Below are 23226 nucleotides of genomic sequence, written 5' to 3'. Positions count from 1 at the left end.
GACCGCGGTCCACACACACCGAGAGTCGATACCCATCTGTGTATTTGGCCTTGGCCCGTGACCCACGCCCCTCGCAGGCCTCGCAACAGCTGACTCACGCCATGATCGCGCCCCGCGCCGCTCCGATGGCAGAAGCGTACCTAGCTCGAACTCACGGGTCGAACATAAACGTGCACACGATGGTCCCGTTACCGTACACTTGAATGATTATACATATGTAAATGCACAGGCGTCACCTGCTTTTATTGGTATGGGTCTCATGACTGGTTTGAGAATATCAAAGCCAAATGTCGAAAACATTGGATTAACTCGAGGACGACCAGACCTATATCATGGATGAAGTATCCTATATAACGAGACCGATTTCCAAATATGACCAACCAGTCCAGATTATCCGCTGTTTCAGGTGACTGAAAGCACGTAACACCATTACACCCCATGCTCATTTCTTACCGGGGCATTATCAACCGATGACGAAGCTTAGGTACTGCATCACGCACCCGAGCAGTAACAGCTCTTTCCAAAAGTGGAAGCTCAATCGCTGCGACAATGCACAATCCCGATATTGAACTGCATGCCGGGGCGCTGACTTCGTGGTTTTCAGTTTGGAGATTCTTGTAAAACCGTTCGTAGCCGGTTTGCGATTTTAAGAAACTCGTTCCTGTTGCTAGCGCATGTGTATCCTACTGCCTTGCTCTTTCATTACGACACCACCCGACCGATTTACGGTGGTTGGTGCTTCACCACCAAACCCACATCGTAAGACAAACTAAAGCTCCATCGTAAGCTCACACAAAGACCGCCTTCCGTAGTCTGAGGCGTTGCCTACCGTTCTAAGGGATGCCTTGTCGGCCAAGATTTTGGCATGGGCGACAGGAAGACGAAGTAAAAGAGAACAACTAGGCCACTTAGCGTCGATACATAGCATGTCGTAGAAAATGACCATTTTACCTTCCGTTCGTATAGCCTCTCATATGTTCATACATCTGAATATCGGACAAGCGTGAGAAAGGTTCCGCAAGCAAATACTGCACCTCATTTACGTCTCGGGGCATCGCCTACTGCAATCAGTACTTCCAATCCTAACATTTCGCTTAGACATTGCGTTGCGTTTAACCTGTGTTAGCACCGTTACCACCTGTGACACTGTTCGTGGTGACCTGGCAAGTGGGTCCGGTATACCCATGCATAACGTCCTGCGGAGTGCGGGTGCGGCAAGTCCGGGACCATGCACACTATCGGATTTTGCTGTACCTGGGGCCCTGGGCTCCGGGTGAAAGTGTTCATTTTGAGCAAGGAGGAACGCTTACCCCCCCCCCCTCCCCCAAATTGTGTCAGGCCGAGCCGCAACTGCAGATACCGCAATGCTAGGACACCAGCTGATCAGCGAGACGGCATGTACCGTCCGTCAGACCATCGGCGGCGAAACGGGGAGGGCACCGGGGCACCGTGCCCCCTTTGATTTTGGCATTTTAACATTAGCCCTATGGGCGTTGCATGGAAAAATGGGACCAAAAGTCGGCAGTGCCCCCCCCCCCTCCCTTAATTGAAGGCATAGGCGTAGGAACGTTTTCGAAAGTGGGGGGGCCAAGGTCCCAGAGGTCCAAAACCTAACCTACCCCCAAAATCCGATTTCTCCTCGGATTTCGGCCACTTTGTTTTCGCAAACATGATCAGAGATAAAAAAAATCGAGACAAAAACAAAAACAAAATTGGTTAAAATTTCAGGGAGACTCCCGTCCATAAACTCAAACTGATGGACGCGTTCCCCTGTCCTCCGCAGCCGTTGGCACCCATGCAAATTCCGGAGGCATCCAGAAACTTTTTCATTACGAGCAAGCGTGAAACGTGCAAAGCGAATCTTTTCAATATACCTATAAAAATCAGCATGAACGGCCCAGCTAGGCTCAGCCAGACCTATAACGTTTTTAAGAGGTTTTATATCAGCGACCACTGCAACTGGGCTGATTGACTATCAGAGGCCGGTGTGGGACTTTTAGAGGTCGGTCTGGGCCATCAGAGGCCAGTTTAACCCTCGCCGGACCGGACCTATAGGTTTTCTACATACGCGCCGGCCGAGGGGGCGGGGGGCGGGTACGACCCCCCTCGCCGTTGCGCCCCAGGTTGAGCTAGCGTGTCGCGGAAAAACGAGCGTGTGCGCCGTTACAAGACGCAGAGATCGATACCCGATTTTAAGGTTCTAGGTCAACCGGTGACCTCTGAGGTCAGGTCAAGTGCCTCAAGGCACGGTTCCGTTTTTGGTGAATAACTTCGCAAAAAAACGGCCGCAGAGCCGCGATTTTGCCAGCATCGTGTTTGCCTCTCTCAGGCGCGTCGAATGATGTACTTTTTGTTTGGGTGAGGTAAACTGAGGGTGTTGACCACGGGTCACGGTCAGGTCAGCGCCCCCAGGTCACGAAATTGGTCGAAGGAGGTCATGTCGCATATCATTCGATTCGGCAGGTCTTCCTGAGTCCATTGATGGCTTCCCCGACTCGCTAGCTCAATTTGATCGGTAGTTATTGACGACAAACTTATATGACCCTTAAAACTTCATAAATGGCGTCGCGCAAGGTCAACATTGCAAAAGTGACGCATCGAACCTTGCAAGGAGTGCATGAAAGATTCAGTGTGCTTGAGATAGTTGAAGATCGTTTACGGCGCCAGAAAAAGTTTTCAGTTTATCCCCATTGACTTATACCTAATGGTGAGGTCACGAAAATGACCTTAGGAAAAATCCGCGATGTACAAGTTGTGAGACTCCTAATGGATACTAGGTCCTCCAAGGTTCATTTCCCTGTGAAATCTCCTCTGGCAGTGAGGGCGTTGCGAAGTTGCGACATATGAAGACCGTGCAGAGGTTCACTTATGACCTCATGGGTCAGTGACCTGATCTGACCCGAAAATGCGGTTGGTGTCAAAAGATCCGGCTTGATTCAAAGGTCAGGTATGCAAAGCTTCAGCTCTCTATCACCGGCGTGTTCGGAGCTATCGCGAAAAAAACTATGGAGGGGCGGCACCCCCCCCCCCCCCATCGGCCGGTGAGGGTTGAGGCCCTCAGAGACCAGTACAGGGCCTGCAAAGTGCAGGATGAGACATTTAGATGCCGACTTGGGCCATCAGAGGCTAATGTGGGCCCTTACAGGCCAGCATGGGCCCTCAGAGGTCAGTGTGGGACCCTAAAATGCCGGCATGGGCCGGTGTTGGACCCTAGAGGCCAGCAGAAGGCCCTCAAAAACCAAGATGGGCCTCAGAGGCCAGCATCGGGTCTTCAGAATCCAGTGCAAGGCCCTCAGAGGCTAATGCGGGTCCTTACAGGCCAGCATGGGCCCTTAGAGGTCAGTGTGGGGCCGTAACAGACCGGCATAGGAGGGACCTGGAACCTAGAGACCAGCGGAAGGCCCTCATAGGCCAAGGTGGGCCCTCAGAGGCCGATGCGGACCCTTAGAGACCGGCATAGGATCTTCAGAATCCAGTGCGGGGCCCTTAGAGGTCAATGTGGGACCCTAAAATACCAGCATGGGCCGGTGTTGGACCCCAGAGACCAGCAGAAGACCCTCAAAAACAAAGATGGGCCTCAGAGGCCGGTATCAGGTCTTCAGAATCCCGTACAATGCCCTCATAGGCTAATGACGGGTCCTTACAGGCCAGCATGGGCCCTTAGAGGTCAGTGTGGGGCCCTAAAAGACCGGCATGGGCCGGCGTTGGACCTCTAAGGCCAAGATGGACCCTCAGAGGCCGATGCGGACCTTAGAGGCCGGCATCAGGTCTTCAGAAATCAGAATTCAGTGCAGGACCCTCAGAGGCACCTAAAGGTTAGTCTTGGGACCCCAGAGACAGAAATGAGGCCACCAGAGGCCGGTGTGAGGCCCTCAGACGCCGACTGGGCCCTTGAGGCCGGTTTAGAGGCCCTCAACTGAGGTCAATGTGGGTTCTCAGCGGTCAATGTCGGCGCTTGACCGCCACTGAAGTGCCCTCCAAGATCATTGTAGGACCCTCAAAGACTGGCTTGGGAGCTGTTAATAACTAGCGTGGGATTCTTGAGCCTCGTGACAATCGAATAAGGGCCAGAGCCCCATACGCCCATGGGGGCCCATTGGTTGTTTGGGGGGGGGGCAAATGATATGATGGCCCCCTGATTAGCCTTTGGAGGGGGGAAGGGCATGGCCCTGATCCCCCCTCTGCGACCGCCACTGCACTGAAAGTGGAAAGGAAGGGGCAGATACAGACATTGCTGGCCCCCAGCCTGTTTGAGCCGAGGCGGAGGCATGGTCACCCTGGCCCCCAGCTAGTACGCCTTTGACGAGCTATGCCGACCCCAAGCAGATCCGGTCAAGCGTTGGTCGTTTGTATACGCATTCTCCTGCACCGTGCTAGTAATGTCTTATACCTTTTCAGTGCTCGCTGTCCCGTGCCTCGTATTCAACAAAATGCTGTCACCAGGACCCACAGTCTTGTCTCTGATATGGTTTCCTTCATTGAGTGAAGGAAATTGCGGTCAATAACGCTGTAGAAACAAAAGGGAATCTTCATTAAAGGGCAAGCTGAATTGTTGTCAAGTTACCGGGTGGTAGCACTGGTACCTAGGTACAGACAGACACTTAAGTCAGCAAAATGTGGGGGGGGGGCCAGTTAACATTGCTGGCCCCCCCACCTCCGAAAGTGGGGGGCCATGGCCCCCCCGGCCCCCCCTGTTCCTACGCCTATGATTGAAGGTGTTCCGCCGCCACTGCGTCGGACACTGCGTTCTTCCCGCCGCCCACACGCGGCGCCTGGGAAGGGGAGGGGAGCTGACTACGGTGGTATAACGTAACGAAGTCCCAGAATTGCTCCCTGGTTAAGTGGTTACTCGTTTCTCCACCTGGCTGGCCCGGAGCTTCGCCTCGATCCAGCGGGTTTTCGATTGCGCGGGTCTCCCGACTTCACGTTGTCTCTGGCTGCCCGGCGCTCCTGGATCGCCTTCTGGAGGTCCGGGTGGAGGGCCCACGGCATGGTGTCTTTCCTAGCTCCCCGGGGAACAAAACAACCATGATATTCGTGATCAGGCATCAGCACCCCGAAAAACCTCATGGCAGCCACACTTAACGACGTTCTAACAGGTCCCGATGTTCCCGTTTGGGTCATTGACCTGACCAATGACCTAAGATCTTAAAATTGGGTATCATCGGCTTCCTCCCGTCACGGGCAACACGCTCGTTTTTTTCCGCGAAGCTCTAGCTCGATCAGGGGCCAAAAGGCAATGGGGTGGGGGGTGGGGGGCGTCGTTGGACCCCCTTATACATTCGCGGCTTACAAAACATCAATACGAGCAAATCACGGGTTAAATCACGTCAGAAGTACTCCGCACTTCAGAAACACCAGTCAGCCTTCCTGATTAAATCACGTCAGAACTACTCCGCACTTCAAAAACACCAGTCAGTCTTCCTGATTAAATCACGTCAAAACTACTCCGCACTTCAGAAACACCAGTCAGCCTTCCCGAGTAAATCACGTCAGAACTATACTCCGCACTTCAGAAACACCAGTTAGCCTTCCTGATTAAATCACGTCAAAACTACTCCGCACTTCAGAAACACCAATCAGTCTTCCTGATTAAATCACGTCAGAACTACTCCCGACGTAACATACGCATGGAGGCGTCATGGTGTAAATCGACTCAGATCCGAGTAGATTTTAGCGCGACCGGTCCTTGTGTAAACTCCCGACGTAACATACGCATAGAGTCGTCATGGTGTAAATCAACTCAGATCCGAGTAGATTTTAGCGCGCGACCGGTCCGTGTGTAAATCGACATGCAGAAGTCGATCTACTGAAAAGCGGTTTCCTGTGTATTTCTACTCCAATCTGAGTCGATCTAATCAGGAGACCTGCTTTGTGTAAATCTACTTCGAAGTTGATTTACGCAACAGGCTGCCAGTTATTAAATGACGTTCTAGACTCGAAATACACGCGTCCTTCTGGCTTTCCCTTGCACTTGCTCCCACCGGACGTCACATGAGCCGGTCTAACGTAAACTTTGCTCTTGATACTGCCTTGGGCCGGAATAACATAGCCGGCATTAAAGTAAAGTAAAACGGAAGATCTGGCTAATTGCCAGCTAGTAACTTCCCCCTACCCCGACCAGGGCCTCGGCCTGTCGGGAGCAAAATTCAAAAAAAAAAATCCCATTGGAGCTTTTTTTCTAATACAGCAATACGAAAAGCGTTACATCGTCCACTGGCGGATCCAGGGAGCGGGCATTTAAAGCAAATATTTTCTCTCCCTCCCCTGGCTCCTGCATCGCCCGAAATAGACAAAACGTACCTTATGTTTCCTAATAATAACACTTTTATCAGGATTTGTTTTTCTTTATACTGTTCAGCAGTAGATCCGTAAGTAATCGAAATCCGAGGAGTTTTTGGATTTTTGACACTTGGGGGGGGGGGGGGTATGTCCCCTACAGCGTCGAAAACGCCTTTCTGGATCCGCCTATGACATCATCTCGACAGGGATCTTGCCCTCCCACGCCAAAATCGAATCCGCCGCCACTGACCGAAAAGGCCTAACCCAAGCCCAACAAAACAAACAAAACAAACTCGTGCTATCTGGATAGGTGGCGAGTTTCACAAACCACCACTAGGCGGCAGTGGTGTTGCTCGCTAATCCGCTGCCAATCGACACCCCACCAACGTCCTACAGATGGCGGTGGTGTAGCCCGCTAGAGCTCGCTGCTAGTAGATATACTATCTGAAGGAGTCATGCTTGTGGTGACTGTTGACTTAAGTAGCTTGAAATATGTCGATAATTGCAATAATTAAGGTAAAGTTAGAGAGCTAACTGGACCTATATGTGGTGTTATGACTTATGATATTGGATCCTGGATTTCTCAGGCTGTTGGCCTTGGACATACACTGAAGCTTAGCTTCCGTTGCGCCTCATAGAGGGCGTGTTGTAGGGTACAAAGTCTATGCTCTCTTATTCTACGGAAATTTGCTAAGTGACTTATCACAAATCTATAATGCACATGGCCATTAGAAGGCAGGATATTTGAAAAATATACCAATGCAGCTTGCGCTGATAGTATCCTATATGAGCTTCAGGCTTCCCAATGCTTGTCTACTTGGAAAAAGGTACTCATCAGTGACAATAGGATATATACGGAAAACTCGGCGGCGAATCTCATACTTACCTGGCTCAGGGAATACCGTGATCATGAAGGCGGTTCCCCCAGGGCGAGGCCCTTTCCTTTGCACTTCGGTTGGGTTGACCCCTGCGATTATCCCAAATGTGGATAACTCGGGAGTACAATTTTTGTTAGCGGGGTAGGTTGCGTTCGCGCTCCAACCCTTTTGAGTACTTGAAAGTGAGGTGAGTAGGTGGGTTAAGAAATGAGTAGACAAACGGATGCTTGAAGAGGGAATCGTTCGTTCACGAAGCTTAGAGACAGGTCAGAGACATCGGCATATTCAGATGGGTTCGTGACTCATGAAGGTATTAATGTATTCAGATGGAGACCCGATGCGGTCCGGGGACCTATGGATGTGCTGTTCCGTAGGACCCTACCGCACTGGCGATTCTCGTTTTTCTATTTCCGGAGTAGTTCATAATCGATGTGAACTTTCTGCATTCCGAGGGCAGGCGGACTAGAGCGAATCGTCTTCTTTTTCTCGTTGGTTTCTAAGATCTTCAGGTCTACATAGACATGCAGTGGAAACTGATGATCACGAGATGAACTATATATACATCTTATCTAGCAGCCTATATACACGCAGTGCCGCTTTAGACACAACCTGTGTTTTCATTTATCGTTGCTATAACTAACCCACAGGGTATCTATATGTTAATAGACATTGTTTTAGTATAATCACGATCATCAAATTTGCCCTAAAAGTTGTGATAGTTTGGACACTACCTGTGCGGACTACCGACCACTTTGCGCCGCAGTTCCATTGTCCCGGTGCGACGGGTAGAAGGAATCTTGGGTGGGACGGGTCACGGGAGTGCCCCGCTGGGGCAAGCCCGCCCAGCATGTGTGTTTGTATGTAGGTATCTGTAACAACAAAAACCTTTGGCATATCGACGCGTTTTTTCCAAACCCCACATCAGTTCTTCAGTAATTTCCGGGAAGCACGAAAGATCCATTTTAAAAAGCGTGCAATCATCCGATCCTGATCAAATGTGTGTCCGTTATAAGCTTCTTCTGGCATTGCCTGACCTGCCAAGTCCAAGACACTGATTGACCTGACCTGCCTTCAGAAAAACCGAGTGTCTACCTACCGTTTTTGAAAGTTTCTATCCAGCTTATCGGACATTCGCAGGAGAACAGATGTGGGGTTTGGAAAAACGCGTAACATCTTAATCCTGCCAACGTTAAACTCACGACGCAAGATATTTTGGAAATATACAAGCAACTAGAATCGCTCATTGACCCAAGGCTATAGAACTCCAGGTAAGGACACCAGCCGTTTGACCTTGAACGCCGCCGGCCGGCCGATGACGTCATTGGAGGCAAGCCGGCTCGGCGGACGCATCGAGCGAGCGTATAACGGAGGAGCGTTAGGACGTTGCGGGAGCCGGGGAGAGATTTTAAAGCGTTTACCACCATTGTTATGTTGATTGATCTAGACTGCATTCTTATAAAGCTCGACGCATCTTAGGCCTGGATGGTGCGTACATTCGTAGAACGGTCCGACGTCCGTGGTCGAAGCTGTCTACTCTATATGTACCAAAAGACGCTAAGACCGGTGCAATAACGGCGACCCGATCCCGTCTCTGGCGATTCTAGGACTCGTTAGGACCCAGGCCGAGTCTGACCCGTCTATTTTTAAGGAAACGGGGTGGGTGAATTGACAACCGAATACCGATGGTTAGAATTGATCCCGTCGTCGAGCGATGGTTGATTGACAGACAACACATGTAGTGGTAGGGTGACCGGTTTTGCAAAAAGTTTCGAAAAGTTCTGCTCCCCAGGTCTAATGTAACGTATTTGGGGGTGCTGATCCCGAATCCGGCGGAAAAAATATAAAATTCGAATTTTTTTTGACCGCCCCGGCTCTTTGAATATTTCCGGTTTTCTCAATTTTTGCATGTTTTTGAATAATATGATGAATGTAATGAAAAAATATGAACAATGTATCGCTAAATGCATGTACCAGTCGATTCGGCATACAGCGACGTCGAAATCGGCACGCCGCCTGCTTCACCGGCCTCGCAGGAAAGCATAAGGCTCGGAAGGTTTGCGTTAGTTACCCGATTCTCTCCATAGATGGCGCTGGCGTAGCCGCCCGCCGGCCGGTCGTTGCCGTGCCGTTTACAGCCCCGGCGGTCACTTGCGACCGTCGTGGTCGTTATGCTACGTCTATCAAAGCACGACAGAAATGTTCACTTCATTTTTATGTTACTTCAGACACATTTTAGACCTAATGTTGAATTGGATAAATGACTATCGTGATTGGCGAAATAGTGGAGTGCGCTCGGGAGCCATTTACAATAGCGAGGAACGTAGGTGGATTGATCTGAGTAACATATGACACTGCGTTCACTGTTGATATGAAGTTTATTCACACTATGTAGTCGGGTGACATGAGAACAAAGTGACTAACATACCTTGTGTACGACACATGGATGAAGCTAATGCTACTTTTTCATTTTGTTTCGGTAGGCCCGTTTGTTCAGAGCGTAGCCGTCCTGTCGGTCTGCGCCTGTTACAGCTGTGACTGATTCGGTGGTCAGCTTTACAGCCCTTTCGGTGGATTGGGTATGGCAGGGGGCCCCCGTTTTAAGGGGAGTCTGTAGAAAGTCGCGCAACTCATCCTCGCTCATGTGTCGTACACAAGGGGGCTCAATGTCTCGGCCCTCGTCAACCGCTCGATGCATGTTAACCAGTTCCATATAGTTGTTCGCTTGAACGTTAATTTCCGGCAGCCGGAAGTGCCGAATGGGCTGTTGCTGTGGCGGTGGGGGTGGCAGCTTTGGCGGCGGTCGTGGCGGCGGTGCCGGCGGCGGCGGTGGTGGTGGTGGTGGTGGTGGTGATGGCCGCCGCCGTTTCAGACGCCGCTGCTGCTGTTGTGGCGGCGGCGGCGGGGGCGGCGGCGGCGGCGGTGGCGGTGGTGGTGGTGGCGATGGCCGCCGCCTCTGTCGCCCCTGCTCCTGCTGTGGCGGGGGCGGGAACGGCGGCTGCTCCTGTCGCTGCCTTTTTTGACGAATGCTCTGGATTATGCGGACTGCATCTGCCCTAATGCCATGCCCCCGCCACATCAGAAGCAGGGGCGACAGAGGCGGCGGCCATCGCCACCACCACCACCGCCACCGCCGCCGCCGCCGCCGCCGCCGCCGCCGCCACAACAGCAGCAGCGGCGTCTGAAACGGCGGCGGCCATCACCACCACCACCACCACCACCACCACCACCGCCGGCACCGCCGCCACGACCGCCGCCAAAGCTGCCACCCCCACCGCCACAGCAGCAGCACATTCGGCACAAGTCCGGCTGCCGGAAATTAACGTTCAAGCGAACAACTATATGGAACTGGTTAACGTGCAGCGAGCGGTTGACGAGGGCCGAGACATTGAGCCCCCTTGTGTACGACACATGAGCGAGGATGAGTTGCGCGACTTTCTACAGACTCCCCTTAAAACGGGGGCCCCCTGCCATACCCAATCCACCGAAAGGGCTGTAAAGCTGACCACCGAATCAGTCACAGCTGTAACAGGCGCAGACCGACAGGACGGCTACGCTCTGAACAAACGGGCCTACCGAAACAAAATGAAAAAGTAGCATTAGCTTCATCCATGTGTCGTACACAAGGTATGTTAGTCACTTTGTTCTCATGTCACCCGACTACATAGTGTGAATAAACTTCATATCAACAGTGAACGCAGTGTCATATGTTACTCAGATCAATCCACCTACGTTCCTCGCTATTGTAAATGGCTCCCGAGCGCACTCCACTATTTCGCCAATCACGATAGTCATTTATCCAATTCAACATTAGGTCTAAAATATGTCTGAAGTAACATAAAAATGAAGTGAACATTTCTGTCGTGCTTTGATAGACGTAGCATAACGACCACGACGGTCGCAAGTGACCGCCGGGGCTGTAAACGGCACGGCAACGACCGGCCGGCGGGCGGCTACGCCAGCGCCATCTATGGAGAGAATCGGGTAACTAACGCAAACCTTCCGAGCCTTATGCTTTCCTGCGAGGCCGGTGAAGCAGGCGGCGTGCCGATTTCGACGTCGCTGTATGCCGAATCGACTGGTACATGCATTTAGCGATACATTGTTCATATTTTTTTCATTACATTCATCATATTATTCAAAAACATGCAAAAATTGAGAAAACCGGAAATATTCAAAGAGCCGGGGCGGTCAAAAAAAATTCGAATTTTATATTTTTTCCGCCGGATTCGGGATCAGCACCCCCAAATACGTTAGATTAGACCTGGGGAGCAGAACTTTTCGAAACTTTTTGCAAAACCGGTCACCCTAATGTAGTGGGCGGATAAGCATCAGGGATAATGCCTGAACGTAGGCAAGCATAATTGGTGTGCCATATTGTTTAGGAATATAAAATCGTAACGGAGGTCCTTGAGGATATTATCTCTACATTACGAGGATTCACCACCAGTGAAATTACTATTGTTAAACCCTCGGTCCCGGGCAACTCCGGGGAGCTGCAGTATCCGGCGGCCACCTCGTCGACTCGCAGGTCCTGTGGGCTTCCGTGATGCTTCAGTGCTTCACCCAGAGGCACGGATAGAGCAGTAGGATGTGGGGTGAGGTGTCTGTACGCCTCTTCATTGTAGGTACGACGCATACAGCACCCAGTCCCGCCGAAGCTCGATAATCGACCGTGACATATTCTTAACTGGCGGATCCAGGAAGCGGTCTTGAACACATCGGGGGACATATACCCTAAAAAAGGTTTCTGTGAATTAAAAAAAAAAAAACATCGGATTTCGATTCCGTGCGCACTACTGTGCAGTTCGATCAATAAACTTTTCCTCATAAAAGTTGTGAAGTTTTCGTTTTATTCTCGAAAAACGATTGCAGACGCTGCTCCGGATGTGGGCCTGTGGGGGATAACATTTGTCCCAAATGCCTTCCCTTGCAATCGCCAGCGGGCTGCCCCACCCTGAGCTTAACTAAAAACGTCTTAGAATCCCACCAGAGAGCCGAATCCGATAACTCACCTCTGTCTGCCCGTCTAAATTACTACGCACCGTACAGTAGGTCTATTAAAAAAGTCCCCAGCACCAGTGGGCGCTGCCTTCGCTGAGCCGAACCCCCGTCTGCCTGTCCTATATCGCGCCGGGCTCAGGTCAGGTAGGGTCAGCGGGACCGCTCGGTCCGGCCCGCGGGCGGTGGACGGGCGGCCGGTAACGCTTTCCACCAGCCAGCTGCAGAATCCAACAAACGGGTCGGCCACCGCCCAGCGCAGCGAAACCGGTGTTAGAGAATGGCAGTAGATGTTCATGGCCACAATGATTATGAGATAGTCATTGTTAGCCCGTGCCCCACAGGAATGCCTAGAGTAGACTCTCACACCCTGTTGGAGGGGAAATGGGGAATCATTCTTATAACTCAGCTTTGGGCATTGAAGTGATATTCGAAGTAGCGTCAAAAGTAGAAAAAAGAAGAAAAAATATTTCAGCCAATTTTGGATCAGGTCAGAGCCACAGGTCATGTCACTAGAGGTCATCGCTGGTAAAGTTTTGCTTAGACAGGGTGCGTTGCGCGCACCGGTGCATTGGGTTTCCAATTTCCATGGAAACATCAACAGACTCGGAAGCTCGCAACAGGGGCGCGGGAACTACTTTCCGACTCGGGGCACACCATAATAGAGATCAACCTGGGGTCCCCCCAAATCTAGTTTTCTCACCGGTTTTAGGCCACTTATTATTCATCCCTCGGCTTTTTCAACAACAAAAAAGAAAACATTTTGCAAAAAAGTGTGGTATTCCGTCTCAAAGCTGTGAGGGCACCGCCCCCACGGCCCCAGAGTTGGGGGGGGGGGGGCAAGCTGCCCGGTGCATTGGGTTTCCAATTTCCATGGCACCGCCCCCACGGCCCCAGAGTTGGGGGGCAAGCTGCCCCCACGCCCCCCCCCCCCGGCTCCCGCGCCTATGGCTCGCAGCGCTAGCGTGGAGCCGAATTCATATCAACCGCCGCAACAATGCAGCAGCGCAGCGCAGCGTGCGGCAGCGCGGGGCCGTGAAACACCGCCCAGGGCTATCCATGTGTCAGGGCAATCCACGTGATGGGCTCGGCCCCAGCGGAGCATGAGGTCCAGGACTCCCGCCCAGGCCCCCTGTCTCCCCCTAATTCCTATCATCCTTCCCACTCTGAAATCGACCGAAAGAGCCTAATCTAACACAACAATCAGCTCGTTTACCGCTATGTCTGAAATCTGAATAATATTGTCAGATTTAATTAGGGTCAACGGCTTAGCATGTAAATAACAACAACTACCACCATCGGTATTATGAGAAAAACAATTGCTTTTCCACAAACACTTAAAAGTTTTTAGCTTAAAACTTGCATGAAATTAATTTTACCAGCCTCGTGTTCCTCTTATCAAAACGCTTCGAATTATCAAAAATAATTATTACATGGCTCATATGTAAGCTGGGTGTGTGAACATGCTTGCGAGTATGTTGAACGCAACTGATAATGTTCTGTTGGCCACAATTTCTATATTTAATTTATCCTCCCGAATTTCATATTTTTGTTAAACACCTTGACGATGTCGAGAAAAACGCTCAGGAGATTTAACAGCCTGAGATACATTCAGTATAAGGAAGGTTCAAGGGTGCTAGATTCCTTCCGTCCTCGCTATCCTCAGGAAAAAAAAAACAATCCGCATCGCTATAGTCTTCATGCTTCCCTTTCTGGGCTGGAGGTCACCCCATCAGCCAACCTGTAGTTGATGTCGGATCCATTCCAGCCTCCAGGACACATAATCCTCTTCGGGTGACCGTTTGGAAGACGGCTGGACCGTCCTGACAGGGCAATCGTCCCACGGGAACAATCTCGCTTCCGCATATCACTGTCGCTGGCTCGCACAACCCAATTACTACATCACAGCATAGTTATGTCATAGCTCTGCAAGGGCCTTTTCAGACCGAAAAGATGGCCCCCAACAAAACAAACAATTTTCTCATTCAGTATTGTATCTCATCAAGCACCACATGTTTTCAGAGTGTTTATTATGCGTTCCGTCCAAAAAAGCGCAGTTCAATTTTCTCCCATTGACTTGAGCCTTGAGCGATCTCATAATTGACCGGTGACCCGGCCTTTCTGTCAACAATGTCAAACTTGCAAAGTAAACGTTTCAAATACATATACAGGGTGTCTCAAAAGTTCGCTTACAGGTACCAGCCATGCTTTTTTGTCAATAATTCTGAATCAACATGAAATTAACAGTCGAAATTTTGCATGGGCATTGGTAACAACCTTCCTCAAGCAGCTTCATTGTTTTCAAGCGCATTCGACCCTTCATGAGCACACAAAAAGGGTTCACCTCTGACCATGGATCAGGCATGAAAATGGAGGTCGCATACTCGGGTCGGCTGAGAAACTCTCTGCTTCACGAGTAATGGGAATGGTTAGGTCGGAAATGACACATGGCAAAGTGTCGGCGAGGATGAGTACAACATGATGGTCATCTAATAAAAACGGTGGCTAAAATTTTTGAAGGACAAAACCATGCGAGACTAACAGCGCTTTGAACGACCCTTGTACCGCAGCAGACTCGTGCTCCGGAAAGCAGCTGAAAATGCAGTCCTAACTATTGAAAACTGACTAGAAGCTCACAGACAGAGGTTACCCAGTTTCAAAAATTGCAGGTCATCATAAAGTAAAGACAAAATATCATTTAAAATTGTTTATAATATCTATAACGCTAAATTTTGAGGGAAAATAATGCGAAAATCGTCAATGCCGAGGACAAGTGACCCTCCAAAAGTGTCAATTAATGTAAAGTTTTATCTAACGAAGTTTCAAGAGGCAGATCTGGAGCAAATAGCTTTCTTTTACACACAAAATCCGGACAAAACCGCACGATGGACAGGTTTTGGCCGTTTACGAAGCAGAACCTCTCCTGAGGAAAACACTCCGGAACCCAGCGAAGGTCTTGGCATTGGGAATGACGAGCGTTCGGGATTTGCAAATTTTGCAAAATGTGTCTAAGAAACAGACGGCCGACACATTCTGCTACGATATGCTGCGAAAAATTTGCCCCTGGCACTTCCCATTTGTTCAGGAATGGGGTTGTTTTGAAAAGGAAAATGGTGCCTGGGAGGTCGGCGCCAGTCATTCATGAAGGAGTTAGCGTCAGAGAAGACCTACAAAATACTCACGGATGGTGTCGATGCAAGCTATCGGCTTTCAGGGAGAAGCGGATGTTGCCGGGGAGCTCGTCAAACCTAAATCCGACGCAGAAACTGCGGGGGATTCCCCTACAATAGCTTGAAAGCTGGTAGCCTTTTATCAGCCTCCGGCAGCTGACGGAGTGACGAAAATCGGTATGGGCAAATATTTTTGGAGATACAGCAAAGGGTTTGGTTTCAAACCTTCCGAATCAGTTGTCAAAGCATGCATATTTGTCTAGTGTACACACGGACACCAAAACCTTTGATTTTTGGCCGGTTCTTATATGCTTTATTGACATGGGAAATGTGTAAGCGAACTTTTGAGACACCCTGTACTGTTGCCCATTAAAAACGCTGAAAGTTCTGAAGCGATCGGTTAGTCGGTGTATTTAGATATGATGAGCACAGGAACATTCCTTGAGGTAAGGTCACTTAACGTGACCTGGTGTTATGACCTTGAATTGAAAGACTTGGGCGGGGGAAAATGGGTCATTTGAAATCTTAAAATGCTAGATTTTAACAATAATTGCAAACACTATCCCGGCCAAATGATGAGTGAGAAGGGAGCGATTCCCCGACCCCATGTTTAGCTCCTATAATTGAGCTAGCTACTAGAGCCTCGCGGAAAAAAAAAAACGGGCGCTTGCGTCGTTACGTGACGCAGCGACTGGCACCCCATTTTTAAATATCAGTGACCTCTTAGGGCAGGTCAAGGGCCCCAAGGCATTTGATCGGTTCTTAGTAAATAACTAAATGCATTATCGTCATTTCGATACAATCGTGTTTTCTGTTCTCAGACGTGTTGATTTATATGCTTTTTTGTTTAGGTGAAGCAATTTATATAGGATGTTTACCTCAGGTCAATGTCATGTCAGGGCAGCGCAGGTCACAAAGCTGTTGAAAGGAGGAAATGTTGCATAACATTTGATTCGGCAAGTCTTGCAAAGTCCATTGATGGCTGTCCCGACTGGCTAGCTCATTTTGATCGGGAGTTATTGACGAAACACTCCTATGACCCTAGTGACGTCATAAATGACGCCACGCAAGGTGAACAATGCAAAAGTGAAGCATTAGACCTTGCCAAGAATGTATGAAGTCACGATTTCATGTGCTTGAGGTATAGTTTCAGATCATTTCCGACGCCAAATTAACAGTTTCCATAATTCCCCATTATGCTTATACGACACTAAGTGCATTGCGGATTGCATCATTTTATAACCGACAACCGTGCAGAGGCTTACCTAAGACGTCATAGTTAAGTAACCTGACCTGAAAACGTGGTTGATGTCAAGTGATCCGGTTTGAATGAAATGTAAGGCATGTGAAATGTCAGCCTTCCATCATCAGTGTGCTTTGAGCTACCGCAAAAAAAAAATGCATGGTGGCGGCATCCACCCCTTCTTCTCGGCCGGCGAGGGTTAAACCTCGCTTCGAATTATTGCAAATAATGATGCGACCGAAAACAAAGCATTACTCTGTGTCTAGAACGGCCGCTGACTTGTTGGACAAGATCCCCAATCTTAATTCGCTAGATGGGAATAAAATACTCGGTAGGTATGTGATACATATAGTTATACCCCTCCATTTGCCCTCGCGCTAAGTCTATTCTAATCATCAACGTCGCTTTTTTATCCGAGATGATGTCGCTGCTAAACGGGTTGTTTTGTTTGCTTGCTTGCGCTGAATGGGCATTATATTATTGAAGGATTATGATAAAATAGGAATGGGGCAAGGGAGGATATGCACTGCAGGTGTTTAATTTAGATCACAAAGGCATCATTTCCGGCATCGTGCAGAGTCATTATCTTCCCCTCCTCTGCACTGCGGCATCTCTGCGCCCCACACACAGCGTCCTCACTCCACGGCCGGCCGCCGCCAACTGACCCACTCGCCGGGCGCCGCGACCTGACCCGTGTCGCTGCCGCGGCCTGCGCAATAGAGTCGGGGCTGGAATCCGGGGGTTCGGCCGGCCGGCCGCCTCTGGAGCGGGGGACTTTTTTAGTAGACCTACTGTACGGCGCCCGGCCCCGTCGGAGCACTGAACCGACCGTGATATTTTTGGTTTTCCCCCATCCCAAGCTCCATTAGAAACGTTCTCTCTCCCCATCCAATTGCTCATGATGTCATTTCAAATTCAATCCCTACCTCATCTCTGTCTGCCCGCCCATTCATTGCACACCTTACGGCGCCCGGCCCCGCCAGAAGGATCCTAGCGCGCTGAGTGGTTGCCTCCAGCCGCGTCATCGCGAGGCCCCGCGGGGCCCGCAAATGAATACATTGCGTGAATAGCCGTGTCGCCCCCCTGCATTGACCATTCGTACCCATCTGATATTGTATTAGTAGGCCACCATTGTGGTGGCCGTAAGAAATTCGGCGAAAACTCATTTGAGTGTTCCCCTCCACGGAAATCTTTAGTAAAAGGCGAAAGATTTGTACGTTTTGAAGGGAAACCAGAGATGGTTCTGCCGGCGAATTTTCAGAATATATCATGTACTAGTCATGTTTCCATAGTTAGTTTCAGGTCGATAGTGGCTAGTACAGCTGAATTTCGATTGTCTCTAGCAAAAAGTGCATTGTAATATTATCAACTGGGACCCAAACCCTTCAGTAGATTTATTCACTTAGAAATTCTTACATTCCCCTGTCAACAAAGCACCATATTTCTCCCGAAATTTGAGCCCCTCATTTTACCCCATCTAACGGGTGTAGACTTCACTGCAGCTTACCATACCTGCCGTTCGCGCGAACCTGCCCTCTCGGGCTCGTATGGCCACAACGCTGGTTCTAGAAACTTTCGCGTCCTGTCTTTTCATCATGCTCTGGAACATGCTACAACACTGCAAGAACATCGCATTAAGTATTTGTTAACCACTCCCTATTTCACCGTTCAACCATAACGACCTCCCCTGAACCGCTCCTGGCGTCGCCCCTGCCGGACGCTCCCGGCGGTGACGCCTATGAAGGGAGCGGCAGTCGGCCGGCCGCCGCCGGGACCGCCGGGGCGGAGCGTCGGTGGTCCCGGCGGACGTGGGGCTTGAGGCCCTCTGAGGACAATGTGGGCCCTCTGAGGCCGGTGTGGGCCCTAGCTGTGGCCAGCGTGGAGCCCTCTGAGGCCAGCAGCATTGGGCCCTCTGGTGCCAGGCCAGCGTTGGGCACTTTGAGGTCAGCGTGGGGCCCTCTGTCCCTTGACGTCTGAGGCTGGTGCTGGACCATCTGAAGCCAGCGCTGGACCTTCTGAGACTGGCGTCGAGCTATCAGAAGCCACCTCGAGGGCCTCGACAGTCAGACTTCAGCCATTATGCATGTTAGAGTCCTCTTATGCCGGAGTGAGCCCTTCCCTTAGAGGCCGGTATGAACCCTCAGCTGGGTGCGGGCTAGCTAGCAATGGGCCGGTTTAGGGTCCTCACGAGCCCACCTAAAGCCCTCAAGAGTCTGCATAGTGCGCGGACTATCAAAGATCCGTAGGCCCGCATCCCGCTGGGGTTCCTGGCTTTCCAGCTCCACGCAATGCTTGGGGCTGCTTGAACATCTCATTCAAGCTTGGCTCCTGGGTCATGTAGCGACATACGGTAGGCGCAGTGGCGGCGGAAGGTATTCTAGGATAGGGGTGCAAACGATATTGAAGCGCCCCTTCCCGCTTGGCGCCCCTTACCATATACACGGTTGTTACGAGCGAGCGAGCGCAGCGAGCAAAGCGAAGTCTTTTCAATATGAGGGAAAAATCTCAGTATGAGCGGCCCGGCCCGGCCTGTAACGCTTTTGAGAGGCTTATATCTCCGCAACCGCTGGACCGATTGGCCTGCGGTCTTTTTTGCTGGGTAGCCCCATCCCTTCTACCCCGTAATTGACTACTTTTGATACATCTCAGCGACCGTCGTGGCACGTGCCACGTGAAAAGTCAAGGGTGTTCAAGCTGTTTTGCAAAAGTAGTGATTTTGAGAGGCCCATATCTCAGCAGCCGCTTGGGCGATTGTCTTGCGGTAATTTTTGTAGGGTAGCTGCATCCCTTCTACCAAAGGTCGGATACTCTTGATCTACGTGAGTGACCCCCACTGCACGTGCAAAATACAAAAAGAAGAGGTGCCAAATTTGTTCCCATTTCAATAACTCGGTAATTACTGGGGCGATTTCGCTGAAACTTGGCATACTGGTAGGCACCCACCAGGCAATACATTCCCATGTGTTGTGGTTAGGGTGCTACTGCACGTGCGCACGTGCAGGGGGCGCTCCCAGATCTCGAGAACGGCTGGGCCCCGATTGCGCTCGAATTTGGTACACGGTTGGGGACTAGTTAGTAGGGTGCCGTGCACAAGTCAGTTTGGAACCAGTTTGCACGTGCGCACGTGCAGAATGCCGCTTCCAGATCTCAGGAACGGCTGGGCCGATTGCGTTCAAATTTAGCACACCGCTAGCGACCAGTTAGAAGGGTGCTTTGCACAAGCCCGTTGGAAGTACCCTTTCGCCCTTCCGCACGTGCAGGGCTCACTATCTCGCTCGCTCGTTTTTCGCCCAAAAGGCGTTTTACTGGTAGTAACACAAACAGTGAAGAGACGTTTTATACGCCCTAGCACTAGGGGTGTAACCGCCCATACGGACAGTGCAATTTTACAGGCCCCAATCTCGGACCTCCCTTAAATTCATATTATGTTGTAAACGGCAAACCGCCCCCGATAAATGTTACACAAACTAATTTCCTCTCGCATATCGGCCATCAGGCGCCCCTTTTTGTCGCATGGAGCCTGCAACGCTATAAGCCCTTGTTCGTGTTGGCGTTCGGAGGCTATCGCCTTCAAAGACGTCTCCATAAATGTTTCTTTTTCGTCCCACACACAGGCGCCCCTCTTTCGCATGCAGGCGCCCCTCTTCCGCGTGGCGCGCTTCTCGAGTGGCTGCGCCCTCCTAGCCTTTATCGCCTGGCAAGATTATATTCCGACAGGGTCCGCACTCGGCAGCATCTGCCTTTGTTTCAGATAAGGATGCCCTTCACTCTTCAGCATATCAAAAGATACTTTTCCCACGTCATTGCCACCCTCTTCGTGTCACAAGTGCCTTTATCAGTTGCGGTGTCGCACTGCTCAGCTTTATGGCTGCCGCACCTCTTAACTTCCTGCCTCCTCTACAGATTTTCGAGGCGCCCCTTTCCAAAGCTTTAGGGTGCAGCTGCCCCCCTTGCCCCCCTGCTTCCGCCGCCACTGGGTAGGCGGCATTCTGAAGCCAACGTCGAAAATCACGAAGAAATTATTTCAGTCATGTTTCAGAATTCAGGTCAATTGAAGGTTGAACTCTTTGCACGAGAAGCTGATCGACGCATCCCGAAAGCAAATGCTCAGAGGGCAGGGTAATGACGGTGTCCCAGACTCCCATGCCATCAAGCTCCTCCACGACGACTCCCAGAGCAGCAACCAGTCTCCGATCTCGAACCTGTTCGGGGGCCAGTACAAGTCCACGCTGCGCTTCGTCAGCGGCGGGAACCACTCGGCGAAGTTAGAGGCATTTTCACACCTCTCCGTGCCTATGCCTGCCAGCGCCAGTCAGTGCTCGCTCCACGAGTGCATCCAGCTTTTTGTGGAGGGCGACACAATCAGCGGCTGGACTTGCCCGGAGGTCAAAGCAGCGACGGGGCCACCAAGCGGCTTGACATCTGGCGTCTTCCACCAGTACTGATGATCCACATACAGCGCTTCTTCAGCGACGACAGCGCGTTGAAGAAGAATCAGTCCAGTGTCCTGTGTCCGCTAAAAAACCTGGACATGTCACCGCACTTGGCTACCAAGGATGCGCACCAACAGCACCACAGGTATCACCTGTACGGTTTGGTCAACCATTTCGGTTCCATGGACAGTGGCCACTACACAGCCTTCTGCCGCGCACCCACCACGGACAGATGGCACAAGTACGACGACCGTCAGGTGCACGAACTGAGCGGGGGGAGCGTGCGAAGCTCGGCCGGATACTTGTTGTTTTACTTGGCCATCTACCAGCGGCTATAGGCTCTGCCACTTCCGCCCGTAGCCGAGCGAACGTTTAGTTCGTCCTCCATTCTTGAGGGCACTGTGAGTTTGTAACGTGACTGCAATGATTGTGTTACGAAAATATATTTATCCTCATGAAGCTGGAAAAAATTGAAAGTTCATATCACCAGAGTCCATCAAAAGTTAACTTTCGTTTATTTCGACTTTTTCGGCCATCCCCCTCCCCCACCATGGCGAAGTTTGCCCTCGAGGATCTCAGGGCGAATATAAGACACACGGGGGCCACGTGGGCCTCCGAAGCCTGCGCGTCATGCCTGGGGTCTTCAGAGGTCAACGACATGGAGCTCTTACGGGAATGGCGCGAAAACAGCGTGGATCCTCAGTGACCAGCATGGCTCCTACCGGTCTGTCAGGAGCCAGTAGAGGTCATCAGAAGTAGTTTCGACAATTACTTTTGATGGAGACATGCTAGAGGGATTAAAGAACCTGAATGCATTCAGCTCAACAATACACCTCGACTTTTGTGCAGCATGACCTTGACCTAAGGTCAAATTATTGACCATTCAACGTGTCTCGGCAAGAGAAACATAATGGTAGTGAAAGCAAAATCTTCCGAAGGCATCACTGACGGAGGAGCGGGAGCAGGCGTAGTAATCGAGAGGCCGGACGGCGAGGTGACGGAGCTCCGCGTCGCCGCCGGCCGCCTCTTCTCCAGTTACAGAGCGGAGATGATCGCGCTCCAAGCAGCTCCCGACTACTCAACAGACGACCCCGCACACGAGCAGGACCCCATCATCTTCTGCGCCGACTCCATGGCGGCACTCGCGCGCCTCCGTGAGGGACCGGTGGCGCATTCGCCGTCGGCGTGCATCAGAGCTGTGTCGGTCACATGGGCAGAGGCCGTCAACTATCCGCACCGGGTGCCAGGACAAGATGTGTACGGCAGCGTGTGCAGGCCTCTGCCGAGAGGAGCCGGTATCGCCAAAGGCTGCTGTTTGCGGCTTCCGGTCCCATGTTTGTGTCATACGTCTGGTCCAGCCCCGACTCTGAACCTCGTGGATCGTGTCCGCCCGCGACGGCGGCTGGCCGACAACTGGCGTCCGCCGCCGACCGGCACACAGCGAGCGGGCCACGCGCCACCAGCGGAACAGCGCGGATCGGTGGCGCAGTGGCGGCGCCAGGCACACCGAACAAGGGGGCAGCGACTCCAGCCGATCCATCGGGAAACAGTGATACTTGGGAGCAGTTTTGCTCAGTGTGCCGTTCAATGTTTGTTTAATTTTTAAAATGAGCAAACAATCAACATGATTAGTTAAACGCCGTCGATGGGGAGGACCGATAAAGGGATAGCTTGCCAGGTCTACTCCTCTACCAAGTAGCCGTCACTAGAAACTGTAGCTGCCATAGTGATAACAGGTGGCGCTTATGCAACAGGACAAAATGTGATCAGGTTTTTATGGATGAACGCTTTAAAAAATAACTTTTCATGGTCGCAAGTAGCACAATGGTGAGAGTCAATACAAAGCATAATTGAAAACAGGTCTAAACAGCCAATATATTTTCAGAATCACATGTTAGGTGCGACGAAAAGTCGTAACTGACAACACAGTCCACTCAAAGCATGCATATAGGTGCGAAAATCGGCGGCGAAACCAAGACCTTACTTCTACAGGATCATTTCTATAGGTCTTATCGCGATCTTTCACTCGAATTTTCGCGTGTCTCAAACCACGATGAGGAGTTGTGGTGGACTCTCTTGAGCGGGAAGCGGATCATAAGTTGCCCTTTTGGGTGACTTATAATCATTGAAGACCGTTCCGTCACTTGCCTTGGTAAGTGACGGGGGAGAGTTCACGTTCTGAGTGGTTTGACTCATTGTCATTTGAATGATGCGAGATGGTG

At 51.1% G+C, this 23226-nt stretch overlaps 3 non-coding genes across 3 annotated transcripts; 2 read left to right on the top strand and 1 right to left on the bottom strand.

Annotated features, from left to right (window-relative positions):
* The first annotated feature begins 7160 nt into the window (after positions 1–7160).
* Positions 7161–7328, top strand: LOC122365425. The gene has a single exon (XR_006253735.1). It is a non-coding gene; the product is annotated as a U1 spliceosomal RNA (small nuclear RNA).
* Positions 7329–17693: 10365 nt separating this feature from the next.
* LOC122365436 lies at positions 17694–17811 on the bottom strand. Its single transcript, XR_006253746.1, has one exon. It is a non-coding gene; the product is annotated as a U5 spliceosomal RNA (small nuclear RNA).
* Positions 17812–22978: 5167 nt separating this feature from the next.
* On the top strand, positions 22979–23191 carry LOC122365429. Its single transcript, XR_006253739.1, has one exon. It is a non-coding gene; the product is annotated as a small nucleolar RNA U3 (small nucleolar RNA).
* Positions 23192–23226: the final 35 nt, after the last annotated feature.

Source organism: Amphibalanus amphitrite, unplaced genomic scaffold (assembly GCF_019059575.1).
Source record: "Amphibalanus amphitrite isolate SeventyFive unplaced genomic scaffold, NRLGWU_Aamphi_draft 000739F_arrow, whole genome shotgun sequence".
In the NCBI taxonomy this organism is placed as follows: domain Eukaryota; kingdom Metazoa; phylum Arthropoda; class Thecostraca; order Balanomorpha; family Balanidae; genus Amphibalanus; species Amphibalanus amphitrite.
This window is presented reverse-complemented; position numbering and strand designations above follow the sequence as displayed.